The sequence below is a fragment of the Thalia democratica genome, chromosome 4 (genome assembly GCF_965202585.1).
Source record: "Thalia democratica chromosome 4, ktThaDemo2.hap1.1, whole genome shotgun sequence".
Classification (NCBI taxonomy): Eukaryota; Metazoa; Chordata; class Thaliacea; order Salpida; family Salpidae; genus Thalia; species Thalia democratica.
This window is the reverse complement of record NC_139168.1, coordinates 53093984-53102943: the sequence shown is the minus strand read 5'-3', so window position 1 is coordinate 53102943 and position 8960 is coordinate 53093984.

The window sequence follows — 8960 nt, the reverse complement described above, 5'->3', positions numbered from 1 at the left end:
TTTTGTTGGTAGATCAAATGATAAATGTTTGAAGAAAGTGGCTTAGGTTGGTTTGTGTGAGAGGCGTGTTTTGACTGGTTTCCCATTTCCTGTGCAACCCCTGAAAAAACTGGATTAAACGCATAAAAAAACCGGTTGAATATGGCTTAATTTTAAAGTAGTTTGCTATCTAAAATTGTTCATGTCTATCTCTTAAATTTTTGCTAACGAATCAAATTTAGTTATTTTTTTGGCAAAACATGATACTGTAGTTTTTAAAGTAACTTACGAAATTAACTACAGAAATTTATTTTGAAAGAAACTATTGTAGAAACAAAGTATATACTATAAATTTTTTCATAACTTCGGGAACACTTTTTGAAATTTTTTTTATTCAAAATTATCAAATCAAAAGTGTTTTATAAATTAATTTTGAATCATTTTCTATTTCCAAGGGTTTCCTTTTTTAAAAAGAAGACCATTGACTAATTTGCATATTGATTTTGTTTTTTACATTATGAGAAAAACCGTAGTTTTACTTTTTTTGATCAAGTTGTAGTATAACTGTTTACGTCTTCTAAACTTTTATTTTAGAAGACGTAATTAGCTTAATTAAATTAACTGGAATTGTTTTTTCTTAATAATTTAATTGCATATTATCTAACATGCTTTTTTATAATCAAGGCGAGTAAATTACTAATTTTAAGGGTTACTTCGTTTTTAGTAGCTAATGTACAATAGTTTTTGTTTATACATGTTAGCTTCACAATGTAAGACAAAATTTTTACATTGTCTTAGGTCTTTATTTTATTTATTTTACTAAAAAACTAAAAAACTGAAGTGTTTATTAAGACTTTGCATTATTTTATACTGGTATTTTCAAATTGTTTAAAGTTTAAATATTTTTATGTACCTGAGAAAATCATAGACTTAGTTACTTAATTTTCTGAAGTCTTTTATTAAAAGTTCATATAGAAAATTATCCATTATTAGAAAAACATAATGCTATCTCACTGAAAAGTCTAGGCACGCCCTTTATGTTGAGTTCTAGTCTTATTTCTAAACTTTAAGTTGTGCTCTAGTGAAATATAAGCGTTAAAGAATAGTGAATTAAAGTGGACACTACGTGAATTGTTACAAAAAGTACAAAAAGTTAAATGCAAACAAGAAAAATTTACAGTTTCGTTGACAAACGTAATTACAAGTTCTCACGCGACATGTTGATTAATATTTATTTTTCGGGAAAAATCCAATTAAGCCCACAAACAGATATTCAATGGTGTTTGTGGATGCAAACTTCTATCATTATAATGTGATTGACTTCACTCCGATTAGCGTAAGTAAGTCCTGAAGCACATTGATAAAACTTAGTTCAATTTTGTTCGGCTATGTTTTAATTAGATATTTCAGCAACTTTTAAAATATTTTTCAAACTCAATGAAACAGCGTGAATGTAAAAGTATTCAAAGTATAGGCAGTATTTGTAGGACTGCTTCATATGATTGCAGTTTTCTATCGTAACGGTAGAGTTAGTTTGTTAATTTTTATTTCTTTCTTTAACAATTTTAAATCCTCACCTAAATATGTACCCTAACGCTAACCCGTAGTCTTACTCTAACATTGTTATAAAAAAAAGCCGCAAAGTTAAACTAACTGGAACAGCTCAGCCAGTTATATTAAATAACGGGCAACCATAAATAAATGCTGTTATACACGCATTTGAAGTATATCCTAACTCCTAATATCTAATAAGTTTTTTTAATTGTATAACAACCTGTTTAGTTTTTTACTTTGCCTAAGTTTATTTTGAAAATTAAGTTTCTATTCAAACCAAATAAGTTTTTCCTTCTTTTACAATGTAGAGCACTTTTTGATATGCTTTGGTAGTGTGAGCTACAAGTGCAGCATAATAAGCAAAAATGCCGAGAAAATTATCTAGAACCCTTGTTTATATAGAAAATTAAGATCTTAGCAACAGACATGTCTTGTGGTATTATACCTTTCTTCCAAATTTTGACTTAAATTTCATACGGAAGGGGTAAAAATTTTTCAGAGACAGAACAAGTCGGCTAGTATACCTTACCTGTCTGGTGCTTTCTTAAGAGCCATTTTAGTAAGAACTTTACTGAGTTTTTCAGTAATACTTTCACATCGTTTCCCATCGTTTTTGAAGACTATCAATATGCATCACCAGTAAAAGTATTTTATCCAGACTATAGAACAGAAAACTGTCGAACTTATCTACCGAACTATTCATTTTTATTGTGTAAGACTACCTTGTTTAATATTGGACATGTAACTTTAAAAAAATTTTTAATTGAAGGTATTTTTTGATTACTTGAAAAACGGAATTAGCGTTGCCTCTGTTTGCAGCAGCTTAGATATTAGCGCTAGCTTCTGCCAAAACTCAGAAACGTATTTTCTTGCCTCACATAGTCTTTTAAGACTTGTTCTACTAGAGTTATATTGATAGTCAAAATAAGTTTTAATAATCGACCAATGTTTGTAGTATTGTTACTTATATACTCGAAACTGGCTACTATCTGACTCCACGCGCGATAACAATATCAGTGACGGTTATTTAATTGTTTAGAAATGACTTAGCTAAGTTATTTAGCTAAGTCGACTTAATGAAGTGCGAATTAACTTAGACTATTGTTTAAGCTTAGCCTATTTAAGTAGTTAGATTGTTAGAATGCTTAAACTAATTGTATATAAAGAAATCGAATCTTAGAAACAAATCTGTATTACGATGAATAGAACATACGATAAACACAATAACAAACTGTACAAACAAACTACTTTAATTCAAAAGTTCATATAAAAAACAGTCGCCATCGTACAAAAAGTAAGAGGCAAACACAACACTTTTAAGCGAACAATGTGTTCAACTACGAAGCTAAAAAGTTAACTCCCCAAAATAATCGCGTTTTCTGAATTTAAGTGATTTGAATAGTTTGAGAAAAGAGAAATAAAAGAGAACACCGCTTTTGAATGAGAAAAACAGTGCTAAACTGTTACAAAGTTTCACCTTTATAAGTGAAGCAACACATTATTGCATTCCTTAAACAAGCCTTTGTGAAATTTTTTTTTCTTAAAAAATGTTCAAGGTATTCAATTTTTTTCGACTAAGACTTTAAATTAGATAAGATTAAGGTGAAGAGACCGTTTAAATCAGAGTTGACAACTTATTGGTCTTATATTTTTCAAGCATTGCTATAATATCTAACCAAACCTTGCAAACAAAACATTTTAGTTTGTTCATAAAGTTTTTAAGGTGAGTTTTCGAGCAGATCAACAAAGTATTGCTCTTACAATCTAAAATTTGATAAGTCCTTTTGAAAATAAAATCCTTTATATGATGACATTTTACTAAAGTAAGGTCTAACTGGTGCCTGTATTTAGAGCGGAATTGTCTCATAGGTACTATATGCTGTGGTTTGCTTTTAAAAATGAACTTGTCACACAAAAATTTTGCTTGTGACAAACTTCATTAACCCGTTGATTTAGTTTTGCAAAGTACAAAATATCCTAAACAGAGATTCTAAGAGTAATAATCCGATCCGGGACTTATCACCAAAAATAACAACCTGATCGTGTTTGGGTAATTAGATCATTATAATATTTAATTTCTCATAAGAAATAATCAAAAAATAGCGTATAGGGATATACTCTTGTAAGACTCTGATCAATTCTTAGTGTGCAAACGAAGACTGGTAAAACGTCTGTTACCACCAAACTCACTTTTTACAGTTTACAAAAGTGTGCTGTTGATAGAAAATCCTACATCGTGTTCCCTACCTTAATAAACAGGCTTACCATATCAAAAGGAGGTATACTTCTTTTCACTAGTTAAACCTCGTTCTTGAAGACATAATTTCTAAAGAGCTGCAATATCAACCTAAAGACGATGAAGTGATATGTTTATGACAGCAGTTTTTTTTTTCTTTTATAGTTAGTGTTTTCAAACATGGTATGAATGCTCCTTGACGCATCCTCCCAGTTGAAGTTTAGCTTTTTATTGCGTACTTGTTTGCAAATTTATTTACTTTCGGTTTACTTTGTGCTAGTACAGCCGAGAAAGATAGTTTTTTGCTGAACAACATATTACAGACTGAGGGTTGCTATACTTTAAGCAAGCAGTGGTTTCAAATTAAGAGGTCCTTTTACCAAAGAAACGACCACTAGCGCCTTTCTTTTTGCCAAACAAGATTGGTAACTGTTGAATTTTGTACTGTATCTTCGCAAAAATCCTGCCAAATTGTAGAGAACTCTCCGTGCACGAAATCAGAGCATAAAATTTAGACTCTAGATGTAGTCCAGGCAGCAAAATTATACTCTTTAAAATAAGAAAAAGCTCAACGGAACAGCAAGGTTGATACAGCTGAGATTTATCATTGTCACAGGAGCTACTGGAATGACACTAAATCAATGACAGACTGTCTACGCATCTCTAACTGCGGCTTTTAGATCATAGACTTGAATTTGCTACAATAATCGATGTATTATACACTATACAGGTTTAAGGAGTTCTCTAAACTTGAGTATTTAAAATTTACTCTTGTCTGGTTTTTGTTCAGGATTACTTAACCTTTTCTTAAATAATATAACCCACAAGAAAGGTAATCAAAGGTTTTACAAAACTCTTTCACAATCAGTGTCAACTGATAGAAGATAGTTATTTCGCTTATTAATGTGTTTTCCATCATTGTAAATACATTTTACCCATTTTTCTAGATTAAACTTAGTTTTACACTGTTAAGAATGAACCTCAATTTTATTTTACTTCAAAACTTTTATTATTTATCTTTTAGACTGTACTATAAATACTAAGAAAAATATTTTGAAAAATTGATGCAATTAGATTACCCTTATCAAAATCTACTACCTGTTTACACTTGTTTTCTTGATGATGTAAAGTATTTACAAAGTTATATATACAAGATTTTTTAATACAGTTAGTTGACTAAAGAAAAAATAAACGAAAAAATTGTCAACAAACTTTCTGTGGTTTATAAGAAGACTGTTTTTCAATCATGTTTTACTATGTTATGCATTAAGAATAATTAAAATCTTGGCAATCAACCATTTGTTATATATAAATAGTCCTTGAAAACTTTTAATATGTGCACAGGACATTAGAAAACTTAAAAGACGAAATTTGTGACAAGTACTGTAAGTTATATTATTATTTAGTTTTATAAATACTTAGTTTAAGCAGTTTTACAGTATTTAGACTTGTAATTATTTTATTATGATTATATAGCATGTTTAGAAAATACTGTAAGTGAAAGTTCATACTTAAAGTTACTTTGTCTTGTAGATATGTGTTTTGTTTCAATTCTGATTATAGCAATAAACATCGACAAAACTAAATATTGTTCGACATTTATTTAAAATAAAATTAAAACAATAAAAGTTTTAAGGTCTGAACGTTGTTACAGCTTAACATCAATGTTTTTATAGGTTAACTTGTACCCCAAAAATTACAAAATAGTATTAATTTACTTAGATATGGTTTTAATAATATGTACGTTTTTCTTGCTGTCTTGTAGTATTACTATTGTTTAGCAAAATATATCTGTTTAGACTACCAAAAGACTTAGTTAAACTTAATACAACTACACATACTGCTTAAAACAATTTGTTTTTATTCGGGAATTAAAACTTAATTTCAATTATTCTATTGGAATTTTGCGAAAAAATTATTAATATAAAACAATGATTTGTCCTGTAGGGCTCTTCATTTATAATTTAAATCTGAGTAATGTAAGTTGAGAAAACAAGTGTTAAATATTAGAACTAAAAAGCAAAGCAACGTACTAAAAAATTGGTTAAAAACTTTTAACTTAAAACAAATAAAAATTTAGTTAAGATATTGAAATATTAGTGTGTAATATTAATTTTACTTATAAGTTAATGGATCTAACATAAATTAAAAATATACAAAAATATAGTTATTCTTATTTTATTAGTAATTACGATAAAATAATTTATAATACGAAATTAAACTTTATTAAAACTAATAAAAACTAAAATTTAAAAAGAAATTAATTGTTTGGTTATAGAAACTTAAATAAAAATCCAAGGTATAAATAGTGTAAACGCATTTTAGCTTTAGTAATACAAATGGTATTTAGTTTAATAATTATATTTTAGATAAATTGAAACTATTTTAAAAATGAGTCACTGTAATTCGTAAGAAATAATATAAAGTTGCATATAAACAATAATTAAACAGACCTCAATAAATCTAATTAGAATAATGTTTAACTTAAGTGTTTATATTATGTTTTATACGATTTAAGATCTCTTAATAAGGTTTGTTACTTATAATATAATCCATGTTAGCCATATTGAAAAAATATAAGACCAAGATTTCTTAAAAACGCTATTCTTGTTAGGTATCGACTTTTAGGGTATGTTCAAAGTGCTTACCAAGTAGAAAAGTAATTGTACTTATGAATCTTTAACAACACATAGAAAATAAGCAATAGTTTTTAATTTAACAATAATAAATAATTGCATCATTACGCTAAAACCTAGTTTACAACTTTTCCTTCCAAATTTTATGAAATATGAGTAACTATTTATGTGCAACTTTAAATTATACTTATGCATTTTAGCATGTGAGTTATTAATCAAAACAGTCTTAACTGTTTTTTTTTTACTCAAAAAGTTAAATACTTAAGCGTTATTCTAAGCATGCTGTTTTGTTTTTTATTATAATATTTTATACTTACTTGTTTAACTTACATATTTAAAATTTAAACTATAAATGAAGAGTTTTGCAAGGCGAAACATTGTTTTATATTTAGAGTCTGTTCATAAATCTCAATAACTTGTTTCCTTACAATTTACATCTATATAAGTTAAGAAGTTATATTGGTAATTTAAAAACTAAAAATATAACAAAAGTTCTATAATAAAAAAATAATTTAGCTACTAACAACTATTGATTGGTTTACTATAGATACTCAACAAAAACTTTTAAAAAATTTTTGAAAAAACATTTGAAAACTAGTTTAGTAATGGCCTATTTAAAGTTATAGAACTTCAGAAACTCAATGGAGTATTTTATATGCAAGTTAAACACATAAACTTATATGTAATCTTTTTGAATTTATAAAATTTAAATAAAGGTTTTATCATACTATTTCGATCATCAGACAACAAGCCTACGGTAGACTACCAGCAGACTCCACTTGTGGTCTGGTGATCGAATTAGTATAATCAAACCTTTAGGTTAACTAGAGTTTGTCTCACGGCATACGAAAGTCAATTCTTTAGCAGATGTTTTCTTTGATCTTTTATTAAATTTAAAGAGAAATTAGTGTTTAATATCCATAAAAAATGTCTATATTAAGATTTATAATAATTATCAAAAATAATCTAATTAAAAGTTAGTCCTTTAAATCTTAATAGTTTGGCGCTTTGGCAGACGCCCGTAATCTAGCTACTAAGAAGACTGAAAAAGAGGACGGTGTAAACACAGTTGTTAAACTGTTAAGTAGATGTCTGCTCATGGGACAGTAACTGATCTCAAAATTAGACGTAGGTGCCGTTCCAAACGATAAGATACCTGCCACGACAATAAGAAACTACAAAAATACGAACAAAAGAAATTGACAAATAAATGTTGTTATATTGTTATGAAAAATGCTATATCATGAATTAAGTTTCTCATAAGTAATATTTAAATTTTAATAGTTTTATTTTTATACATAAATTTTTTCATTTCTTTTTATAATTTTTTGTTACTCATGTTGTTGTTTTTTATTCCTATTTTTCCATTAATTTATACTTTTGTGTTAAAAAACTTTGAGTAACATTAAAACAAATTTCACGGTAGGCGCTTTTAAAATAATATATTTCACTAAAATCGTTCTTTTAAGTAAGAGTTTTATGAGTTTAGCCTTCCACAAATCAATAGCTCTCCTTAAAAATATTTCTTTAAAAAAATGTCCTGGACAAGATGTTAAAAGGTATCCGTGGTGTGCGACTCGGTAACCGAAAGGTTCTTTGTGCACCAGGTCCTAGAACCAAATATTTTGAGCGTCATAAACTTGTGCTGTTTCAATACAACAGCTTAACAGGTTTAGATGAAGCAGTTTAATTAACATATTTTTTTCAGAAACATTTATTTGTATTTTAATTTTTTTCTCTTACCTTTAATAACTTTTTTTAATGTTCTTTACTTTACATATTGACCACTAAAAATTAAATTTTCATAGTTCTGCTTAATAGAAAAACTATAAGAAATCTCTACTTTATAGAAGAAGAACAGATACAGCTTCAAAAGTTATTTAGCAAACGAAATTTCGTTTAAAGAACCTTATCATTGCATTAGTAAATAAATGTTACTCAAATAAATCTATTACTATTGCTATTGTATAAAATAAGATTTTGCAACGATCCGAAATTATGTGTTCCACAGGTACGTCAGCTCCAAACTCAGGTTAAATCCCTCATTATGTCCCTTAACGTATTTTCATAACTTTTTATTTTCAAAGAGCCTCACTTTTTATAAACTTTTAGAGTGTAAAAAAACAAGCCTTTTAACAAGCTTTAAAAATCTGCTGTGAAGTATAGTTTTATATCATAAGTTATGATGAAATTAGCAATTTGATTAATCATTTAAAAGTTTTGCTTGGTTGTTGTGCTAATTTATTTGATTCCGTAGCAAATACCCTAATTTATAATAAACCTTTGCTTATTCACAACATGTTCAACACGCTTACTGATGGACACTAGCGGTTGTTTCTTCAATATAATCATGTAGAACTTTATAAACTAAAGTAAAAAAATACATTTCAAAGTTAATACTTCAAAAATATAAGTACTTTTATAACGAGATTTGTGCTTTTTAACCTCATTCAGTTAGTTTTTTTATGCAGTTTTTATATAGAAAATGATAAGTATCATAGAAAACAGTAGCTTGAGTTTTTAATTATTAATCGAAAATATACAAAATTTACAAT